Source organism: Podarcis filfolensis (genome assembly GCF_964270895.1).
Source record: "Podarcis filfolensis genome assembly, chromosome: 3".
NCBI classification, from domain to species: Eukaryota; Metazoa; Chordata; class Lepidosauria; order Squamata; family Lacertidae; genus Podarcis; species Podarcis filfolensis.
Genome location: NC_139606.1, coordinates 120,588,862 through 120,610,616, shown reverse-complemented (window position 1 = coordinate 120,610,616; position 21,755 = coordinate 120,588,862). Strand labels below are relative to the sequence as shown.

Below are 21,755 nucleotides of genomic sequence, written 5' to 3'. Positions count from 1 at the left end.
GCGGGGGGGGGGAGTTTCTCCCTTATTACTTTACTCTCCAATAGACACACAAAGCCCCTCTTCCAGCTATATAATCGCTTTCTCTCTCTCCATCATCATCCAAGCTCAGAACACGGCTCATGCCCCGCTCCCGGTCCATCCGTTTTTTTCCTCCTTCGCCTTCTTCTGTTGTCCCCCCCCCCCCCCGCCCCGAAAGCAGTCTTCGGGTAGGGTGTGCGCAGGAGATGGCACGTTCTCAGCGGCGCCCGGAAGAAAAATCTCCCTTAAAAAAACAGCAACACCCTTCCAGACCTAAAGCAAACCTGTTTCTGGAAAAGTGGGGGAATGGTTGTTTTTATAATGACTCCCCCCCACCTCAGTAGGCTTCTATGGAAAAAGTGGCGAGGGGCGCGGAGAGGTCTGGAGGCAGGAAGCGTGAAACGCATGCTAAAGCGCGGAGGAACAATGAAGACAAAGGGTCTTCCCTGGAAAGCAGACCCCTCCTCTCTTGTCTCTCCCCCCTCCCCATTTAAGACCACCAAACCAGATTACTGGTTGGGTTTGGAGGCGCGACTGTGATCTCCGGAATTTCTTGTGGAGGGTCGTTGGTGTGTCTGGGTAGAAGCTGTGGCCGAATGATCTTTTGCTGAGTTGGGGGTGGGGTGGGGGAGGGCGGCGGCTGTCGATTATGGGATGGGGGGCTGCTTAGGGTGCTAAGCGAGCAGAACAGGAGCAGGCTCCAAGTCCCCAGTGAACTCAGAGGCAGCGCTTGGACGAATCTCTCGCATTATTGACCCCACTGTCTTCCGAAGCACGCTTACCAAAGAGTAAGTGCTGTTGGGCACAGTGGAAGCTACTTCCGAGTAAACATGCAGTAGGGTGCGTTATTGGGCTGCGGATAGGTATATATAAATGTACTAGGAAGAGTTATCAGGCTTACTTCTGAGTAAAAATGCATAGGCTGGGCCATAAAAATGTATTTTGCACGGGATGAGGAAAGCAGTAGCTCCGAGGCAGAACAGCTGCTCTGCTTGTAGAAGGTCCCAGGTTCAGTCCGCGGTGGCATCTTCAAGCAGAAGCGGGAGAGGTCCCTGGCTGCCAGCCAGTGTCGACAATATTGTGTTGGATGGACCAGTGGTCTCTGACAGTCATAAGGCAGCGGCCGAGGTTCTTACCAGATGCATTCACTGTGCAATCTCACGCACGGTCCCTCAGAAGCAAGCCCAGCTGCATTCCGCGGGGTCTACTCTCGAGTAGGCGCGCCGGATCGCGGCCTGCAAGAGTTAGGAAGCACTTTTCGGACCCCTCCCCTTTGCCATCTGTGCGTGACCGCTTCCTAATCCCTGTAGGGAGAGAGAGCCGACGCTGCGTGTGATGCAGGCGATTTATTAATCTGTCGTAAAAGGCGTGAGCTGACTTTATCTACCTGCCCTCAAGTGGGGTGTTTTTGGGGGGTGGGTGCGTGGGCTTAGCAAGAGGAAGGTTGCCCCCCCCCCCCGCAACTACCCTCCTGTGCAGGAAGCGACCGAGGTTCAGGAAGCTTGTTTTTCTTCCTGCTTCTCTCGAGTAAAACAAAAAAGGATCTCTTTTGCTCCTCCGCTGTTCCCAGAAGAATGAGGCGAGCTCGTGGATTCAGGGCTCGTGGGTTGTTTATGGGGAACACCCAGCCTGTCATTTTGCCAGTTTCCAAACATGTGAATCAAAACACACAGGAAGCCAAGGCGTGGGGCGGGGGGGGGAGGTCTCGCCGTGTCTGCAATGCGCAGGATTCCTGCGAGTGGGCAGCGTTGAAAATAGAAGGGGGTTTCCTTGCCCAGAAAAGTCCTATAGCTGGGGATCTTCTTTGCCACCCTCGTTTCCACTAAGCTTCGGAAGATCCTCCTCAGGTCTTTAACAGCATCTTTCAGTTCAGTCTGCAGTCGTGAGCACACTAACGAAGGAGTAAACGCCATAGAGCCCAGTGGGACTCACTTCGACGTAATCGTGGGATCCTGACCTGCCAAGCTTTCAACAATAATCCAAATGCGTAGCGATGTTTTGCCCCTTACCCGTTTTGCGTGCTTGGCGTTCCAGGGCTTGTTCCCATTTTACAGATGGAGAGTTGAGGTGGGCAGAAGGGAACCCGTGTCAGAAGGTAGAGAAATTAAATCCCAGGCCTTTTTGGCCCCAAAGCTCTAGCATCCTTGAAGTTTACTTGTTGTTTCCTCATCGTACTCAAAGTGCCCCCCCCCCCGTAATGGGCTAAGTCATGTGATCTGAGGTGGGTGGGCAAGAAACCCCTGGATTATCCCAAAGTTCATTTGCACAATATTAGATATTCTATGGGGGAAATGAGAAAAGGACCCTTCTGTAGGCAGAAATGTATTAATTGCACCTCAATATTTTCTCTTGCCTCCATACAATAAAGTGAGAAAGGTCAGCTGTATTGCAAAGTCTAAATCTTTAGCTGTGCATGATGTAGTTCATCTTCAGTTCTGCGCACTTTTACTTAGGAGTAAGTCACATTGGAGTGAACACAGAATCATATTGCCTGTTGAGTAAACTGGACAGGCATTCACTTTGACCCTTCCGACATTTCTCTTCTTAATGGGGACAGAAGGCTTTCCTTTGACGCTTTTTAAAAGGAGAAATTATGTGCCTCTGTTTACGGCGTATTAAGCCAGCTACAAATAGAGCATTTTTAAGGACAAACGAATGCAATTGGGCGCAGTTTGACGCGCAGAGGAAGAGATCAGTTTAAGCTCCTAACTCTTGCTTGCAATCAGATTAATTCCTGATTTATGCCGCTGCTCTGGAATTCTGGCCAAAGACCCCCAGAGGCCAGACAGCCTTGAAGCCTGTTGCAAAGCTTCCAAATTGTTTCTCAAATCCCGAGCTCTTAAAAGTGCTTCCCTGCAGAGTCTCCTTGAAATATGGCGCACACCCTCTCTTCCTGGCTTTGATTTTTTTGGTGCTTTCCCTCTGTGCTGGATTATTTCACTTTTTAAAAAAATCTTTCTACTGCTTTTCCTTCTCGTTTGTGTTCTGAGCACCCTTTTGAGAGAGGACACTGACTGCTGTTGCCGGTTGGCAATACTTATGCCTAAAAAGAGTATTAATAAAACAAAAAAATAAATGCAATTGAATCAATAGCAGCAGCAAAACCGAAATCGGTTACTCAGCGCAGGTGTCCCAGAAAAGGACAGATTTTTATCCTCTGAAATATTTATTTTTTATTAAATTTCTATAGCACCCTTCAAGGGACATGGGTGGCGCTATGGGTTAAACCACAGGACCTAGGACTTGCCGATCAGAAGATTGGTGGTTCGAATCCCCGCGACGGGGTGAGCTCCCGTTGCTCGGTCCCTGCTCCTGCCAACCTAGCAGTTTGAAAGCACGTCAAAGTGAAAGTAGATAAATAGGTACCGCTCCAGTGGGAAGGTAAAATGCGTTTCCGTGCGCTGCTCTGGTTCGCCAGAAGCGGCTTAGTCATGCTGGCCACATGACCCGGAAGCTGTACGCCGGCTCCCTTGGCCAATAAAGCGAGATGAGCACCGCAACCCCAGAGTCGGTCACGACTGGACCTAATGGTCAGGGGTCCCTTTACAGCACCTTTATAGCACCCTTCAGCTAAAGATCACAGGGCAGTTTATAACATAACAACGGGAAAATATATAGCATAATAACAAACAAAAGCAATAAACCCCAGTTCCGAAGGACATAGATTGTTAAAGACCTGGGAGAAGAGGGTTGTTTTGCCTGGCACCTAAATATATATAATGAAAGGACCATTTGAGCTTCCCTGGGGACAGCGCTCCACAAACATGTTAGCTGAATATCTGAAGATGGAGCAAGCTTGTTTTCTGCCTCTCCAGAGGGTAGGACTAGAACCAGTGGCTTCAAACTACAAGAAAGGAGATTCCAACTAAGTCAGGAAGAACTTTCTGATAGTCAGAGCTGTTCGACAGGGGAACAGACTTTTCAGAAGGTGATGGACTCTCCTTCCTTGGAGGTTTCTAAGCAGATGGCCCTCTATCATGGATGCTTTAGCTGAGAACGTGTCCAGAGGAGGGCAACCAAAATGGTCAAAGGCCTGGAAACGATGCCTTATGAGGAACGGCTAAGGGAGCTGGGCATGTTTAGCCTGGAGAAGAGGAAGTTAAGGGGTGATATGATAGCCATGTTCAAATATATAAAAGGATGTCACATAGAGGAGGGAGAAAGGTTGTTTTCTGCTGCTCCAGAGAAGCGGACACGGAGCAATGGATCCAAACTACAAGAAAGAAGATTCCACCTAAACATTAGGAAGAACTTCCTGACAGTAAGAGCTGTTCGACAGTGGGATTTGCTGCCAAGGAGTGTGGTGGAGTCTCCTTCTTTGGAGGTCTTTAAGCAGGGGCTTGACAACCATATGTCAGGAGTGCTCTGATGGTGTTTCCTGCTTGGCAGGGGGTTGGACTCGATGGCCCTTGTGGGCTCTTCCAACTCTATGATTCTATGATTCTATGATTCTATGAGATTCCTGCATCTCAGGGGGTTGGACTGGATACCCTTCGGAGGTCCCTTCCAACTCCACAATCCTTTAACTCTAAGTCACAAGAACAGAAAGAGTCCCTAAACCAGGGGTCAGCAAACTTTTTCAGCAGGGGGCCAGTCCACTGTCCCTCAGACCTTGTGGGGGGCCGGACTATATTTTTTGGGGGGGAAATGAACGATTTCCTATGCCCCACAAATAACCCAGAGATGCATTTTAAATAAAAGGGTACATTCTACTCATGTAAAAACACGCTGATTCCCGGACCATCCATGGGCCGGATTGAGAAGGTGATTGGGCCAGATCCAGCCCCTGGACCTTAGTTTGCCTACCCATGCCCTAAACCCTCTGACAGTGGCTTTTTCACATCCCAGGGCACTGGGGGGGGGGGGCTGGCCCTGTTGCTTGCTACAGAATGTAAACAGCAGCTGGACTCCGTTAGGGAAAAGGCCTCTCTGACTTTTGTAGTTTCCTGACTCTGGCAAGAAAGAACCAGGGCACTTGTTGCAAAAGAGGCTGCGCAGGATCCCTTGAGATGGCTGGGGAAGTTTTTAATGTTTGATGTTTAATGTTTTATCATGTTTTTAATATACTGTTAAGGGACGCGGGTGGCGCTGTGGGTTGAACCACAGAGCCTAGGACTTGCTGATCAGAAGGTCGGTGGTTCGAATCCCCGCGACTGGGTGAGCTCCCGTTGCTCAGTCCCTGCTCCCAGTGGCGTAGCGTGGGGGGTGCAGGGGGGGCCGGCCGCACCGGGCGCAACATCTGGGGTTAGGGCAAATCCATGGGTTAGGGGGCGCAAATCCACGGGTTAGGGGGCGCAAATTACTTGCCTTGCCCCGGGTGCTGACAACCCACGCTACACCACTGCCTGCTCCTGCCAACCTAGCAGTTCGAAAGCACCCCAAAAAGTGCAAGTGGATAAATAGGTACCGCTCCGGCAGGAAGGTAAACGGCATTTCCGTGCGCTGCTCTGTTTCGCCAGAAGCGGCTTAGCCATGCTGGCCACATGACCCGGAAGCTGTACGCCGGCTCCCTTGGCCAATAAAGCGAGATGAGCGCCACAACCCCAGAGTCGGCCACGACTGGACCTGATGGTCAGGGGTCCCTTTACCTAATACACTGTTGGGAGCCATCTAGGGTGACTGGGGAAACCCAGCCAGATGGGCAGGGTATACATCATCATCATCATCATCATTATTATTATTATTATTATTATTATTATTATTATTATTATTATATTTGGCTGCACTAGTCGCCAAGTGCAGCTCCATGGAAAGCAGAAGCCAATTCCAGAGGTTACAAGGGATTGGATCAGTTGGAAAACTCGGCACAAGACTCAATTCCGATTGCACAATGGCTGTGGGAAAATTGCAACCTTCACTAAGATCCCAGTGGCTTTAGTGGTGGCAAATGTTCCAGTACCAGTGGAAGGTGGTTGACTCTCTTTGTTGGAGGTTTTCAAACCAAGGTTGGGTGGCCATCTGTTAGAGATGCTTTAGCTGTGATTCCTGAACTGCAGGGGATGGGACTAGATGACCTTTGGGGTGACCCTTCTGTGACCAAGAGGTCAAGTTTCCCCCCACTGCAAGGTTGTGCTGGAATTATCGCATATATTGCATTTGAGTGACTTTGTCTTGTTCAACCTTGATTATTATCATTTAGTCTTGATAGTTGCATTTCTTTATTTATAAGAATAGTTGTATACTGTTGTATCATTAAAAATATAAACCGAAGCAGTTTACACAAATAAAAACATAAAAATTGTGCAATGGCATCCATATAAAAGTTAAAAACAGACCTCAAGCAACAGTTGTGGACAAATGTGTTCTTAATTGCAGGCAGAGGCCTGGCAGAATACAAAAGTTTTCAGCAGGCTTTTAAAACTCAATGCAGAAGGCGCCTGGTGAATTTCCAGTGGCAGAGAGTTCCAGAGGACAAGGCCAATAACACCGAAAACTTAGCTTCTTGTTGTCAGATGAGCCCCAGCTACATGGGGGATGACCAATGATGCTCTTGCAGATGATCTCAATGACCAAGTGGGGATAGGAGAATTCAGGTGGTCCCTGAAGTACCCTGGACCTAAGCTGCCCCAGGGTTTTGTGAATTAATACAAGAAACTTGAACCATAATGTATTTGTTTGCATGTTATGCAAAATTCTCCAAGCAGATCACATCACTTTTCAATACATAAATATAAATATACTATACGATTAGAAGAATTAATTCAAATACCTGTACACATGAAACAGCCCATAAAATTCTCCAAGCAGATCACATCACTTTTCAATACATAAATATAAATATACTATACGATTAGAAGAATTAATTCAAATACCTGTACACATGAAACAGCCCATAACGGTCACAGGAAGCACATTGGCAGCAAATTTAAGTAGTCTGTTGCTGTGACAGGATTTGAATCCAGGACTTTGAGCTTCTAATCCTACTGTCTGTCTACTGGATGGATACTTTCTGTCTTCTTCCATGGCTTCCTTCCTTCCTTCCTTCCTTCCTTCCTTTGTGTGTGTGTGTGTGTGTGTGTGTGTGTGTGTTATCAATGGTCAAATCTCATAGAAACCCATGAGAAAATAATAGTAGAAAAAGGAATGAAGTTTTATTAAGTGCCGGTTTGATGTAATGGTTAGAGAGCGTGTTGGAGTAAGACATGGGAGAGACCAGGGTTCAAGTTCCCACTCAGCTCTGAAGCTCGCCGGCTGATCTTGAACCATCCACTGTCTCTCTGCCTTGCCTACCTCACAGGGTTGTTGTTGTAGGGGGTGAAAGGGGGAGGTGAAAAACTGTGCTCAGGGTGGAAGGCTGGGGCGGAGATATAACAAACAGATTAAGTTTGAAGCCAGCTCCCGCTTCCAAACCAATTGCTCTAATAACTCTAGAGGATGCCTCTCATATCAGCGGAATGATGTGATATTTAAGAGATCCAGCTCACAAACTCTTCTGCAAAATTTGGCTCCATTCCTTCATCTTGTTGCCTTTTAGACCTTTTTAGTATTTAGATTGTTTACGGGAGTTACTGGATATCGTCTTGAGTTTAATTCAAGTGTGTGTATATTTACCCTGACTGTAAATTCCCTCGCATTTATTTTATAGACTGTTGGGATCTAAATCTTAATCGTCATCTGCAATATCCCAGTGCAAAAAAGGACACCCGGAATGATCAAGGGGGCAGGAGTGAAATCTCCTAAGATCCCCATGTTTGGGGCTTTTCAATTTTAGTTTAGACCAGTTTCTGGAGGAGAGAGCATTCTTGTGCTTGAATTCTGCTTGTGGGTTTCCCATAATGGGCATTTAGTTTGCCACTGTGAGAACAGGAGGCCAGACTAGATGGGTCACTGGCCTGATCCAGCACGTTCTTCTTATGGAGCCTCCAGGTCCAGAGGCACTCTATTTAATATTTAATGTATTTTTACTCTTTCGTTGGAAGCCGGCCAGAGTGGCTGGGGAAACCCAGCCAGATGGGTGGGGTATAAATCGTTCAGCCCGGACCCTGAGATCCAGCTCCGAGGGTCTTCTGACGGTTCCCTCCCTGTGAGAAGTGAGGTTATAGGGAACCAAGCAGAGGGCCTTCTCGGTGGTGGCGCCTGCCCTGTGGAACGCCCTCCCATCAGATGTCAAGGAAATAAAGAACTACCTGACTTTTAGAAGACACCTGACGGCAGCCCTGTTTAGGGAAGTTTTTAATGTTTGATGTTTTATTGTTTAGTCGTGTCCGCCTCTTCGTGACCCCCTGGACCAGAGCATGCCAGGCACTCCTGTCTTCCACTGCCTCCCGCAGTTTGGTCAAACTCATGCTGGTAGCTTCTATAACACTTTCCCACCATCTCGTCCTCTGCCGTCCCCTTCTCCTTGTGCCCTCCATCTTTCCCAACATCAGGGTCTTTTCCAGGGAGTCTTCTCTTCTCATGAGGTGGCCAAAGTCTTGGAGCCTCAGCTTCAGGATCTGTCCTTCCAGTGAGCACTCAGGGCTGATTTCCTTAGGAATGGAGAGGTTTGATTTTCTTGCAGTCCATGGGACTCTCAAGAGTCTCCTCCAGCACCAGAATTCAAAAGCATCCATTCTTTGGCGATCAGCCTTCTCTATGGTCCAGCTCTCACTTCCATTTGATGTTTGATGTTTTATCGTGTTTTTAATATTCTGTTGGGAGCTGCCCAGAGTGGCTGAGGAAACCCAGCCCGATGGGCGAGGTAGTAATCATCATCATCCACCCATCTCTTAGGGCAGGCAGCATGATGAAGGTGACCCCATGGGGAGTTTCCCATCAGCCACCTTGTCTCGCTGGGACTGCCCATATAACAAGCCTTCTACAGTGGACGCTCGGGTTGCGAATGTGATCCATGCAGGATGCACGTTTGCAACCCGCAGTGTTTGCAACCCGCATCTGTGCATCTCTGCACGCACGGGTTGCGATTTGGCACGCATGCGCAAAGTGCAATTTAGCGCTTCTGCGCATGCGCGACCACCGAAAACCGGAAGTAACCCGTTCCGGTGCTTCTGGGTTTTGGTGGTCTATAACCTGAAAAACGCAACCTGAAGCGGCTGTAATGGGGTCCTCGCTGCGAGATCACATTCACCCGGTCCTATACCAGCTGCACTGGCTCCCAGTGGAGTACAGGATCAGGTTTAAGGTGCTGGTTTTAACCTTTAAAGCCCTATATGGCCTAGGACCCTCGTACCTACGGGACCGCCTCTCCTAGTATGTCCCATGGAGGACCTTACAGTCTCCAAACAAAAACATCTTGAAGGTCCCAGGCCACAGGGAGGTTAGGCTAGCCTCAACCAGAGCCAGGGCTTTTTCAGCTGTGGCTCCGATCTGGTGGAACGCTCTGTCACAAGAGACTAGGGCTCTGCAGGACTTGACATCTTTTCGCAGGGCCTGCAAGACAGAGCTGTTCCACCAGGCCTTTGGCCAGGGCACAGCCTGACTCCCTTCTTTGGCAATCTCCACATAACTCTAGCCCAATGGTTGCCATCAATTTGATTTCAATTAATTTTATACTGAAATGATTTTAGAAAGTTGTATTATTTTATTGTTGTTAGCCACCCTGAGCCCGTCTTTGTTTTGGAGGGATATAAATAAAATTATTATTATTATTATTATTATTATTATTATTATTATTATTATTATTATTAACCCGAGGTATGACTGTACCAGAGGACAGGATCACACTTCAAAACGACCTTGACAGATTAGAGAACTGGGCCAAAAGAAACAAGATGAATTTTAACAGGGAGAAATGTAAAGTATTGCACTTGGGCAAAAAAAATGAGAGGCACAAATACAAGATGGGTGACACCTGGCTTGAGAGCAGTAGATGTGAAAAGGATCTAGGAGTCTTGGTTGACCACAAACTTGACATGAGCCAACAGTGTGACGCGGCAGCTAAAAAAGCCAATGCAATTCTGGGCTGCATCAATAGGAGTATAGCATCTAGATCAAGGGAAGTAATAGTGCCACTGTATTCTGCTCTGGTCAGACCTCACCTGGAGTACTGTGTCCAGTTCTGGGCACCACAGTTCAAGAAGGACACTGACAAACTGGAACGTGTCCAGAGGAGGGCAACCAAAATGGTCAAAGGCCTGGAAACGATGCCTTATGAGGAACGGCTAAGGGAGCTGGGCATGTTTAGCCTGGAGAAGAGGAGGTTAAGGGCTGATATGATAGCCATGTTCAAATATATAAAAGGATGTCACATAGAGGAGGGAGAAAGGTTGTTTTCTGCTGCTCCAGAGAAGCGGACACGGAGCAATGGATCCAAACTACAAGAAAGAAGATTCCACCTAAACATTAGGAAGAACTTCCTGACAGTAAGAGCTGTTTGACAGTGGAATTTGCTGCCAAGGAGTGTGGTGGAGTCTCCTTCTTTGGAGGTCTTTAAGCAGAGGCTTGACAACCATATGTCAGGAGTGCTCTGATGGTGTTTCCTGCTTGGCAGGGGGTTGGACTCGATGGCCCTTGTGGTCTCTTCCAACTCTAGGATTCTAAGATTCTATTCTATGTACTTGCCAGCGATTGGAAAGGTAGGAATGGGTTGCGTGAATTCCTGTGTGGATGTGACTGGAAAGGTGGCAGCTCATTCAAAGTGCAGGTCTGGTCCGGGGCACGTCCAGGCAGGGCTGGGGAGTAAGCAGGATGGGGGAAACCCATGGAGAGCCTCTGCCAGCCAGTGTGGGCAGTACTGAGTTCGATGGGGAGCCGGGTGCAAAGGGCATCTTTCTTCACTTGGGGCTGCTTCGATCTCCCTCTGGCCGGTGCTCCCCAAGCTTTGCATGCAAATTGTTCAAGTTGGTTAATCCAGGGAAGCTGAGGGAGGCTGCATTTGGAACCAAATGTGAAGAGAGAGAGATTAGGTGGAATTAGCATGGGGGTGGAAGGGAGGAGGGGAGGGAAAGGTCAAGCAACAAGGCAGCCGCTTCAGGGAGGGGAGGCTGGAGAGTCAAGTCCAGAGCTTAGTTTTTACAACAAAGAGCCTGAGGTGATGCTGTCCAGGGGCTGATTCATGGTCCACAAGGACAAAAGGGTCGTGAGGGCTGGAGAATCTGTCAGTTTCGGTTGATCTCAGTTTCTCATTTTTTTTCGCTCTAAAGTTCAGTTCTCCATACGAGTTTACAAATTCCTCTTCTTCTTTTTAGAAGTCCTTGTGAAAATTCTTCAGCACCTTACGGAGAATTTCTCCTAATATGCACATTTCCCCCCCCAATTTTTTTTTATTAAGTTTTCCACAATTTTAACAAACACACAAAAGAAAACACATTACATTACTAAAACAAGGGGGGGGGAATTTAAACACATATTTCTTGTAAAACCCAATTTATCTTTCTTTTTTGGATTTAGTATATTAAGAAAAGAAAAGAAGATAGTTAATTGACGGCATTGATTTTAGTAGAAAAATGATATTGGAGAGCTGTTATAAGGTGATACAATGAAATTCAGATAGGAGGGATCCAAGGAAGTCAGTTAACAATGAAATATGCACATTTTAAAGGCAGTCTAACCTCAGAATTCAATTTTTTTTTTGCAAAGCTCTTTCTGCTAGCATAATGAATTTTAGCTGGCGAATTGCACGGCCAAATTCGGAGAAATTTCCCAAAGTTAATCTCAGTTTCTCATTTTTTTCCATCTTAAATTCAGTTCACATTACTTTATGAAAAATGTTTAAATTCAGTTCACATTACTTTTTTAAAAAAGTCCTTGCGAAAAAGCATTTTAGTCTGAATTTCCTGTGCACCTTTTAGAAGGGAATTTTGACTGATATACACAAAGGCATTTCTGCTAATAGAATGCATTTCTGAATATACGCCTGTATGGACACTTTTCCCTCATCGATGCAATTCTGTAGGCATTGCTCGGCTGCAGAATCGCATCACAAAATTCAGAGAAATGCAAATTTCTAAGGACAGGACTGCTTTGGTTCTTGTTTTGTAACTATGAACTGAACAGAATACATTCTCCACCTGGGAATGTCAGTGTCGGTTGTGAAGGACAGGCTTACATGGGAGTGACAAACAGGACCCACTCCCACAATTAATAATAATAATAATAATAATAATAATAATAAGATTTCATTTATATCCCACCCTCCCCAGCTGAAGCTGGGCTCTTGGTGGCTAACAACAATAAAATAGTACAACATTCTAAAATCATTTCATTATAAAATTAATTCAAATCAAATTGATGGCAACCATTGGGCTCGAGTTCTGTGAAGAGGTAATATAGTGAGGTAATATTCTGCATGTGTAAAGTGTGGCACAGAGAAGGTTTTCTCCCTTTCTCAAAATACTAGAGGGGAGGTCACTCAATGAAGCTGTGAATAGAAGGAGATTCAAGATGACCAAAGGAAGTCCTTCTTCACATGGCACATAGTTAGACTGTGGAACTGACTGCCACAAGACCAACTTGGATGGCTTTAAATACGGTTCAGACAGATTCATGGAGGAAAAGGCTACCAGTGTCTGCTGGCCATGATAGCAGCACCGTCGGAGGCAGTTGGAGTCCGAACAGCAGTTAGGGCGCTGTTGCTTCTCGGAGTTATCTAGTGGTGAGAGCAGGGTTAACCTAAGAACATACCGTATTTTTCGCTCTATAAGACGCACTTTTCGCCTCCTAAATAGTAAGGGGAAATGTGTGTGTGTCTTATGGAGCGAATGCAGGCGGGAGGCTCTGCTCAGCGCTCCCTTTAAAGAATACTTTTTTTCTTGCATTCCCCCTCTAAAAATTAGGTGCATCCTATTGACCTGTGCGTCTAATAGAGTGAAAAATACAGTAAGTTCTAGTTACAGGTAGGTAGCCGTGTTGGTCTACCGTAGTCGAAGCAAAATAAAAAAATTCCTTCCAGTAGCACCTTAGAGACCAACTAAGTTTGTTATTGACACGGGTGGCGCTGTGGGTTAAACCACAGAGCCTAGGACTTGCCGATCAGAAGGTTGGCGGTTCGAATCCCCGTGACGGGGTGAGCTCCCGTTGCTCGGTCCCTGCTCCTGCCAACCTAGCAGTTTGAAAGCACGTCAAAGTGCAAGTAGATAAATAGGTACCACTCCGGCGGGAAGGTAAACGGCGTTTCCGTGCACTGCTCTGGTTCGCCAGAAGCGGCTTAGTCATGCTAGGTATCTGAAGAAGTGTGCATGCATACCAAAGCTCATACCAATAACAAACTTAGTTGGTCTCTAAGGTGCTACTGGAAGGAATTTTATTTTGTTTCGACTAAGAACATAAGGAAAGCCGTGCTGGATCAGGCCAATGACCCATCCAGTCCAGCGTCCTGTTCCCATGAGATACCCATTGTGGGAAACCAGTGCTGGATTTACGTATAAGCTAAACAAGCCCCTTGTTAAGAAAAAAACAAAACACTGGATATTTCCAAACATAAGATAAAAACCAAATGAAACAAAACCTACATACAGCAACAGTGTTTTGTGTTGAGCAGGCTCCTATGATGTAAGTCATGATGTAAGCCTGCTAGCCTGCTCCCTCAAATATCACTGGTTTGCTCCTTTCTATATATAGGGTGCCTACATTCTGCATGGACTGGTTGCAGGGCAATATGCGCAAATGGCTTTAGATACCTATGAGGTCCATAAATGACCACATAGCATATATTCAGCACAAAAAACAGCGGCAATTTGTTGTTGGCGAAGGACAGCTGGACATAGAAAGGGCCCCATTCCCTTCAGTGGCTTAGGGCCTCATCCAACCTCAATCCAGCCCTGTGGGAAACCCGCAAGCAGCATTTGTGCACAAGAGTGCTCTCTCCTGTTTTCAAGCAACTGGTATGCAGATGCCTTAACTGCCTCCGTCTGCAGAGTGTGATTCTCGGACTGCAGAGTGGTTGGAAAATTAGGGGAAAGGCCTACTCGCCCTCTGGTTTATTTGCTCTGTGATGCTCCCAGGCCACAGGGGCTCTGAAAGCATCCGGGCCGCTGCGGCGCATGAAACGCCGCCCTCCTCCCAACCACACAGAATGTACGCTATCTCCGGAATCCCTGCTCCGGCCTTGACTCGGTGGCCGGCTCTGCCGGCGGCTCAGAATCACCCTTGGCTCCGCTCACGAGGCTGTGCTTATCTCCCCAAACATTTCCTGATCTAATTCTCCAACCCTCGAGGAAATCTCCATTTGAAGATGAGCTTCGAACAACGCCTCTGTGGCGGCTCCTTTGAGGAACACGGCCGGCCACCCGGCATTGCAACGCAGCCTGCCAAAGACGCGCATTGATCATAGGTGTGCTTGCCTCACTGAATCCGGATTGGGTGAGAATAGTTTCTGCTTTTTGTTTTTAATAAATTTTTATTGATTTTACAACATATGTTAAAACACAACACAACTAACAATTAACAACACATAAACAAACAAACATATAAACACATATAATTTCTTAACCTCTCTTTCTTGAACCTTGTTTCAACGACTTCCCCATACCTCCCTTTTCTGCATCCCTGTTTTAAACTTTTCCAGCAACCCCTCGGGTGAGAGTAGTTTCTGTTCAGGGTGTGCTCTCAGAGATCTGGCATCCTAGGCATGTTTCTAGACCTCATGGTCATGTGATCACTTTCCAGAGCGTTTTGAAGTTTTCATATCGTAGTCAGTATGATGATGATAATTTATTTATACCCTGCCCATCTAGCTGGGTTTCTCCAGCCACTCTGGGCGGCTCCCAACAGAATGTTAAAAACATGATAAAACCAGGCAGAGGGCCTTCTCAGTGGTGGCGCCCGCCCTGTGGAACACCCTCCCATCAGATGTCAAGGAAATAAACAGCTATCTGACTTTTAGAAGACACCTGAAGGCAGCCCTGTTTAAGGAAGTTTTTAATGTCTGATGTTTTATTGTATTTTTAATAATCTGTTGGAAGCCGCCCAGAGTGGTTGGGGAAACACAGCCAGATGGGCCTGGTATAAAAAAATAAATTATTATTATTATTATTATTATTATTATTATTATTATTATTATTAAACATGGTGACTCCTGTATTGCAGGGGGTTGGAATAGATGACCCATGGGGTCCCTTCCAGCTCTTTATGATTCTATGTGATGCAATGTGCTTCACCACTGCAATCTATAAAGGTCATGAGATTCGTTTCCTTTGCAGAATTTCAACGCTTGGACCAACAGCATTTTTAGAGAAATGTTTTTCCTCCTTTTAGCAGAGAGGACAAACACTCTGCATGGAGCAACGAGGCAGCCGTGTCATTGTACAGGGCAGGCAGCTGGCATTTTCTTCCATGCCAGCCTGAGAACCTCTCCCTCTTTGCCAGCCGCCAACCTGCTTTCGGCCCAAGCTGGCAGGGGCTTCTCCGCAGTCTGCCGCTGCCTTGCCAGTTACGATCTCCATTGCCAACGTTGCATTTCTACCATTCTGTGCCAGCATCTGTTCTGCAAGGTTTTCTCTGTTCTTGCCTGAGAGGGGAAACGATGTCCCATTGAGAGCCCCTTCCTTTGAAACATTCACTTAATGCAAGAACATAAGAACAGCCCTGAGGCTGGATCGGGCCCCATGTCCATCTTAGTCATAGAATCATAGAATCATAGAGTTGGAAGAGACCACAAGGGCCATCGAGTCCAACCCCCTGCCAAGCAGGAAACACCATCAGAGCACTCCTGACATATGGTTGTCAAGCCTCTGCTTAAAGACCTCCAAAGAAGGAGACTCCACCACACTCCTTGGCAGCAAATTCCACTGTCAAACAGCTCTTACTGTCAGGAAGTTCTTCCTAATGTTTAGGTGGAATCTTCTTTCTTGTAGTCCAACATCCTGTTCTCACAGTGGCCAACTAGGTGCCCCAATGGCAAATCCACAAGCAGGATTCGAACCCAAGGGCATTCTCCCTTTCTGGAGTTTCAGAAGTGGAGCTAGAGAAGAGAGACATCCTGGCAACTAGCCATCAAGAGCCCTCTCTCCTCCATGGATTTGTCTAATCCTCTTTTAAAGCCATCCAGGTTAGTGGCCATCCCTGCCTCTTGTGGCAGTGAGTTCCACAAGTGCTGCATGAAAAAGAACATTCTTTTATCGATCCTGTACCTTCTAACATTCAGCTCACATGGAGCATTGATGGTGAGCTTCGGGGTGGGATGGAGAGGTGCAAGGGGAAAGTTGGAGGCAGCGACGCTTCTGGATCCCAGTTGCTGGAAACCACAGGAGGGAAGAGGGGGCTTGTGTTCGAATCCTGCTTGCAAGGTTCCCATGTTGGGCATCTGGCTGAGCACTGTGACAATAGGATGCTGGACTAGAAGGGCCTTTGACCTGGTCCAGAAGGTGGTTCTTAGGTTCTCCTTGGTGTGAGAGGGGTTTTGTTTGTTTTCTGCTTGTCCCATCACTTTCCCCAGGAAAACCCATGCTTTAATAATAATGATAAAATTTTATTTATATCCCGCCCTCCCCAGCCGAAGCCGGGCTCAGAGCGGCTAACAACAATAAAAGTAACACAGCATTCTAAAATCAATTCATTCTAAAATCAATTCAAAATCAAATTAATGGCAACCATGGGGCTAGAGTTCTGTGAGGATTACCAAAGAAGGGGGTCAGGCTGTGCCTTGGCCAAAGACCTGGTGGAACAGCTCTGTCTTGCAGGCTCTGCAGAAAGATATCAAGTCCCACAAGGCCCTAGTCTCTTGGGACAGAGCATTCCACCGAGTCAGGCCACAGCCGAAAAAGCCCTGGCTCTGGTTGAGGCCAGCCTAACCTCCCTGTGGCCCGGGACCTCCAAGATGTTTTTGTTTGAAGACCATAAGGTCCTCCGTGGGACATTTCAGGAGAGGCGGTCCCGTAGGTACGAGGGTCCTAGGCCGTATAGGGCTTTAAAGGTTAAAACCAGCACCTTAAACCTGATCCTGTACTCCACCGGGAGCCAGTGCAGCTGGTATAGGACCGGGTGAATGTGATCCCACGGTGAGGACCCCGTAAGGAGTCTTGCCATGGCATTCTGCACCCGCTGGAGTTTTTGGGTCAGTCTCAAGGGCAGCCCCACGTAGAGTGAGTTACAATAATCCAGTCTGGAGGTGACCGTCGTGTGGATCACAGTGGCTAGGTCAGGGCGAGAGAGGTAAGGAGCCAATTGCTTAGCTTGGTGGAGATGAAAAAATGTCGCCTTTGTTATAGCTGCAATCTGCGCCTCCATGGAAAGGGAGGTGTCGAAGATTACACCCAAACTCTTAACGGACGGTGCTGGCACTAATTGCGCCCCCGCAAGAGATGGGAGTTGCCTAGGAGTCTCAAGGGCAGCCCCACGTAGAGTGAGTTTTACCACTTTACCACTGAATTGTAGCAAATGTCAATCTTAGAAAAACCCAGTTGAAATTTGCTACAATTCAGCGGTGGAAGTGTCCACTAGGACAAGTGTGGACGAGGTCTCACGCTCCTCTTTTCCAGGCTAAACATCCTCAGCTCCCTCAACTGTTCCTCACAGGGCTTGGTTCCCAGACACTTGGCCATCCCTCTTCTGCAAATGTTCCATCTTTTCAATACCCTTCTTACATTTCGGGTGCCTAGAACAGGACACAGGACTTCCCCCGGGGACTGATGAAGGCAGAACAGAGTGGGACGTTGCCACGGCTTGCTGTCTCAGTAGCTGTTCGTTTACGCTGACTGCTTTTACCACTGCTGTTTCAGAAGGTATTTTTAATTGGCCGGTCGTAAGTTTTTATGGGAGCTGCCTCGCTTAAATAAATACGCAGGAATGAGATCACCGCGGGGGCTCCCAGATCGCTCCCAGAACAGCAGGTATTAAGACTCAGGCAGAGTGACGGGTTGGCACAGACAGCTGGCAGGTGGACGGGCTGTTCCATCATCTGAGCCAGAGGACAGAAGCACTTCCTGATACCCTCTCCCTTCCGACAGAGCTGGGGCACAATGCTATCCTTCCTCTGCTGCCTGGCAGACTGGCTGGAGTCCAGCTCAGGGGTTTGATGGGCATGGAATGTCCTCTTTGTGGGAATGTTCAGGGATGCAGGAGAGGATATATTGTCTGATTATAGCCTTTCCAACTTGTGTTAACAAGTTCACAGTTTAACAGAGTAACATTCCCCTTTTTAAACCCAGGCTCGCTAAAGCCTCTATAATAACTGTTTTGGTAAAGGTAAAGGTAAAGGTAAAGGGACCCCTGACCATTAGGTCTAGTTGTGGCCGACTCTGGGGTTGCGGTGCTCATCTCGCTTTACTGGCTGAAGGAGCCGGCATACAGCTTCCGGATCATGTGGCCAGCATGACTAAGCCGCTCCTGGCGAACCAGAGCAGCGCACGGAAACGCTGTTTACCTTCCCGCCGGAGCGGTACCTATTTATCTACTTGCACTTTGACGTGCTTTCAAACTGCTAGGTTGGCAGGAGCAGGGACCAAGCAATGGGAGCTCACCCTGTCAGGGCATTCAAACCGCCAGCCTTCTGATCAGCAAGTCCTAGGCTCTGTGGTTTAACCCACAGCACCACCTGCGCCCCACTGTTCTGGTATTTCCCCCCTGTTCCCTCATAAAAGATAAGACACGACACAGTCTTCTATAAAAGTATAAAAAGAGTTTACTCACTCACATTCTGTTCACAATCGGATCCCAGAAGGCAGACTTCAGTTACAAAAGTAATATACACCTGGAAACTATCTCATAAGGAGACAGTCCCTTTGTCCTCTCTTGGCTGGAAGCCAAGAGAGCATCTTTGGCTAATCAGATGTTGCTTCTTCGATGCATGTAGTCAAAGAGAGGGAGAGATGGCTGCCCCGCCCTGTGCTTTTGTCGTTACCTGCACAGGTGAGGCCACGCCCACCTCTAGTCACATGTAGAGGAATCTGTCCCAGCCCAGGAGGAAACAGGAAGTTTACCTGCTGGCTGGACAAACATTCCTCCCCATGTGTAAACATCTTCACTCTAGGAATGTTATACTTGACTGCTCTTGTGTTCCACATCCCACTCACTTCTTCTCCTCTTCCTCCTCCTCACGAGAAAGGACCAGCCAAGGCCTCCATGACCAATTGGGACAATGAGAAAAATAATTCAGCCTTGGCGGTTGATGGGATTCTTTTCCAACTGTTTCAGTGCAAGGACACAGTCCGGGGGTCTTTCCTGACAACAGCCCAACAGTCATTGTAATGCATAGCATGCCTGGTTGGTGGAGGCCCCGATTCACAGGCAGCGGAAGCTGGCAAAGCACAGAGTGATGCAATAAGTTAATAGGCACCCTCTTCCCCCCAAAAAATATCTTTCAACAGAGAAACAGGGAGAGTCTGCCATGCTACTTTAGTGGAGGAAAGCAAGTTCATTCCTTTTTTTGAACTCCTATTTCTGGCCATGTCGGTTTCCATCACATGTACTTTCTAATTTAAGGGCATATACCTCCGTGAGCTTTGCAATGTCAGCATCGAGGAATCAGCACATGTACACTCAGCGTTACTTACCCATGCCGAAAATTTTGGTGGTTTTGAAGTGTGTGCTTGTGGGCTTTCGGTTTCCCTCCTCCGTCGCAGAAATCCTAAAAACAGGGCATGAGTAAATCCTATGTCGTAGACCCCACAGGCTTAATTTCATTTCCGTGTAAGTTCTGAGCAGGGGATTTCCACGGAAAATCTATCATCCTGTCTGCTTTTTGGCTGATTCAGTTTGCACAGCCCTTCTTTCAACTTTGTCATAGAATCGTAGACCGTTCCCTGTCAAACAGTTACCACCCTCAGAAAGTTCTTCCTGATGTTTAGTCAGAATCTCATTCCTTGTAGATTGAAGCCATGGTTTCGAGTCCTACCCTCCAGGGCAGGAGAAAAAGGGTGTTTTGTTTTTTTGCTGCTGCATGGAATTGCTCATAGTCACCTTGCCCCATGGGTCCCAAAGTCGTGGGATAACAGAGTTCTCCTCTTGCTTCCCGAATTTGCCTAAGCAATTTTGAAACTTTCCAGCAGTGATGCCGGTTTACATTTGTTGTTTTACACAAAGTCATCATAATAAAATGTCAGAGTGACATAGCAGCAAGACAAAATATAAGCAGATAAAATCAATTCAACAATCAAGTTGCAAACAGTGTACAAAACAAAATTCCTAAAACGCTCCTTCAAAAACACAAGGACAAGTTCTGCCACCCGCCAGTAAAATCTTGAGCAACACAAGGCAGACTTAACCATGCAAAGCCTGGGCATAGAATCATAGAATTGTAGGGTTGGAAGGGACCCCAAGGGTCATCTAGTCCAACCCCCTGAAATGCAGGAATCACAGCTAAAGCTTCCTTGACAGATGGCCACCAAACTTCTGCTTAAAAACCTCCAAGGAAGGAGAGTCCACAGCCTCCTGAGGGAGTCTGTCAAACGACCCTTACTGTCAGAAAGTTCTTCTTGATGTTTAGTCGGAATCTCCTTCCTTGTAACTTGAAGCTACGAGTTCGGGTCCTGCCCTCCAGAGCAGGAGAAAACAAGCTTGCTTCATCCCCCACGTGACAGCCCTTTTGAAGAAGGCTATCACATCTCTTCTCAGTCGCCTTTTATCCAGGCTAAACATCCTCAACATTCCTCATAAGAGAGCCAGTGTGGTGTAGTGGTTAAGAGCGGTGGACTCGTAATCTGGGGAACCGGGTTCACTTCCCCGCTCCTCTACATGCAGCTGCTGGGTGACCTTGGGCCAGTCACACTTCTCTGAAGTCTCTCAGCCCCACTCACCTCACCGAGTATTTGTTGTGGGGCAGGAAGGGAAAGGAGAATGTTAGCCGCTTTGAGACTCCTTAGGGTAGTGATAAAGCGGGATATCAAATCCAAACTCTTCTTCATAAGGCTTGGTTTCCAGACCTTTATCATATTGATGCAGCCTGGAATAGAATGTGCTCTTTTCTTTTCTTTTTTTTTTTGCTTCTGTGCCACACTGTGGACTCATGTTAAGATTGTGGTCCACGGAGACCCCTTGATCCTTTTCACATGTACGATACAATACGATACGATAATCTTTATTGTCATTGTCCCATACAGAGCAATGCAATTGAAAAAGATCTACATAAGACATTCAACACCCAACAAGCCTGCTATCCCAGCTATCCCAACCTGGTTAGCCCCCTAAAAACTCCGAAAGCCCATTTTTAAATACAATATACTCCCATAGAGACTACCTTACACTGCGTTTAAAACCAAAATCGTATTTGGGTAGAAACTGTTTCTCAGGCGGCTAGTCCTTGTCTTTATAACCCTGGACCTTCTTCCAGAAGGCAGAAGCTGAAAGAGATCATTTCCGGGGTGCGCACTATCCTGCGCTATCTCTGCAGCTTTCTTATGGCACCTGGAAGCGTAGATTTGATCCAAGGTGGGAAGAGTGCACCCAATTATCCTCTCCACAGTCTTTACAACCCTGGACAGCATTGTTTTTTCCCTTGTAAGCCAGGTGTTCCCCATCTTATATTTGTACGGCTGGTTCTTCATGTCTAAGTGTGGAAACTTAAATTTGTCCCCATTGAAATTCACTTTGGTAGTTTGGGCTCCAATCTGTTAAGGTCACCTTGAATCCCAGTTCTGTCTTCTGCAATATTAGCTACCTGTCCCAGTTGGGTGTCATCTGCAAATTTGATGAACCCTCCCTGAACGCCTCCATCAAAGTTATGTAAAAAGATACAGAGCATGGCTGAGCCCTTCTAGTCGAGATGCAACCCAGGATAGAGGCCTCGAACTGCTTATATGTGTATACAATGCCAGGATGAGACCCTGAGGAGAGCCAGCAGTCTGGTTCTTGAGCTGTTCTGCCGAGTCAGCCAAGGTACCCATCCTCCGGCCCAAGGACAACGTGAAATATTTCTGCCCAGCTAT

General features: G+C 47.2%; 1 protein-coding gene and 1 long non-coding RNA gene across 2 annotated transcripts in view; both read left to right on the top strand.

Annotated features, from left to right (window-relative positions):
* LOC310758934 overlaps positions 1 to 21,755 on the top strand; it is a 218,859-nt gene that overhangs the window by 39,263 nt on the left and 157,841 nt on the right. The gene's annotated exons all lie outside the window — the stretch shown is intronic.
* The window catches only part of KCNK3 (potassium two pore domain channel subfamily K member 3), a 105,673-nt gene that overhangs the window by 841 nt on the left and 83,077 nt on the right, over positions 1 to 21,755 (top strand). The window lies entirely within an intron of this gene.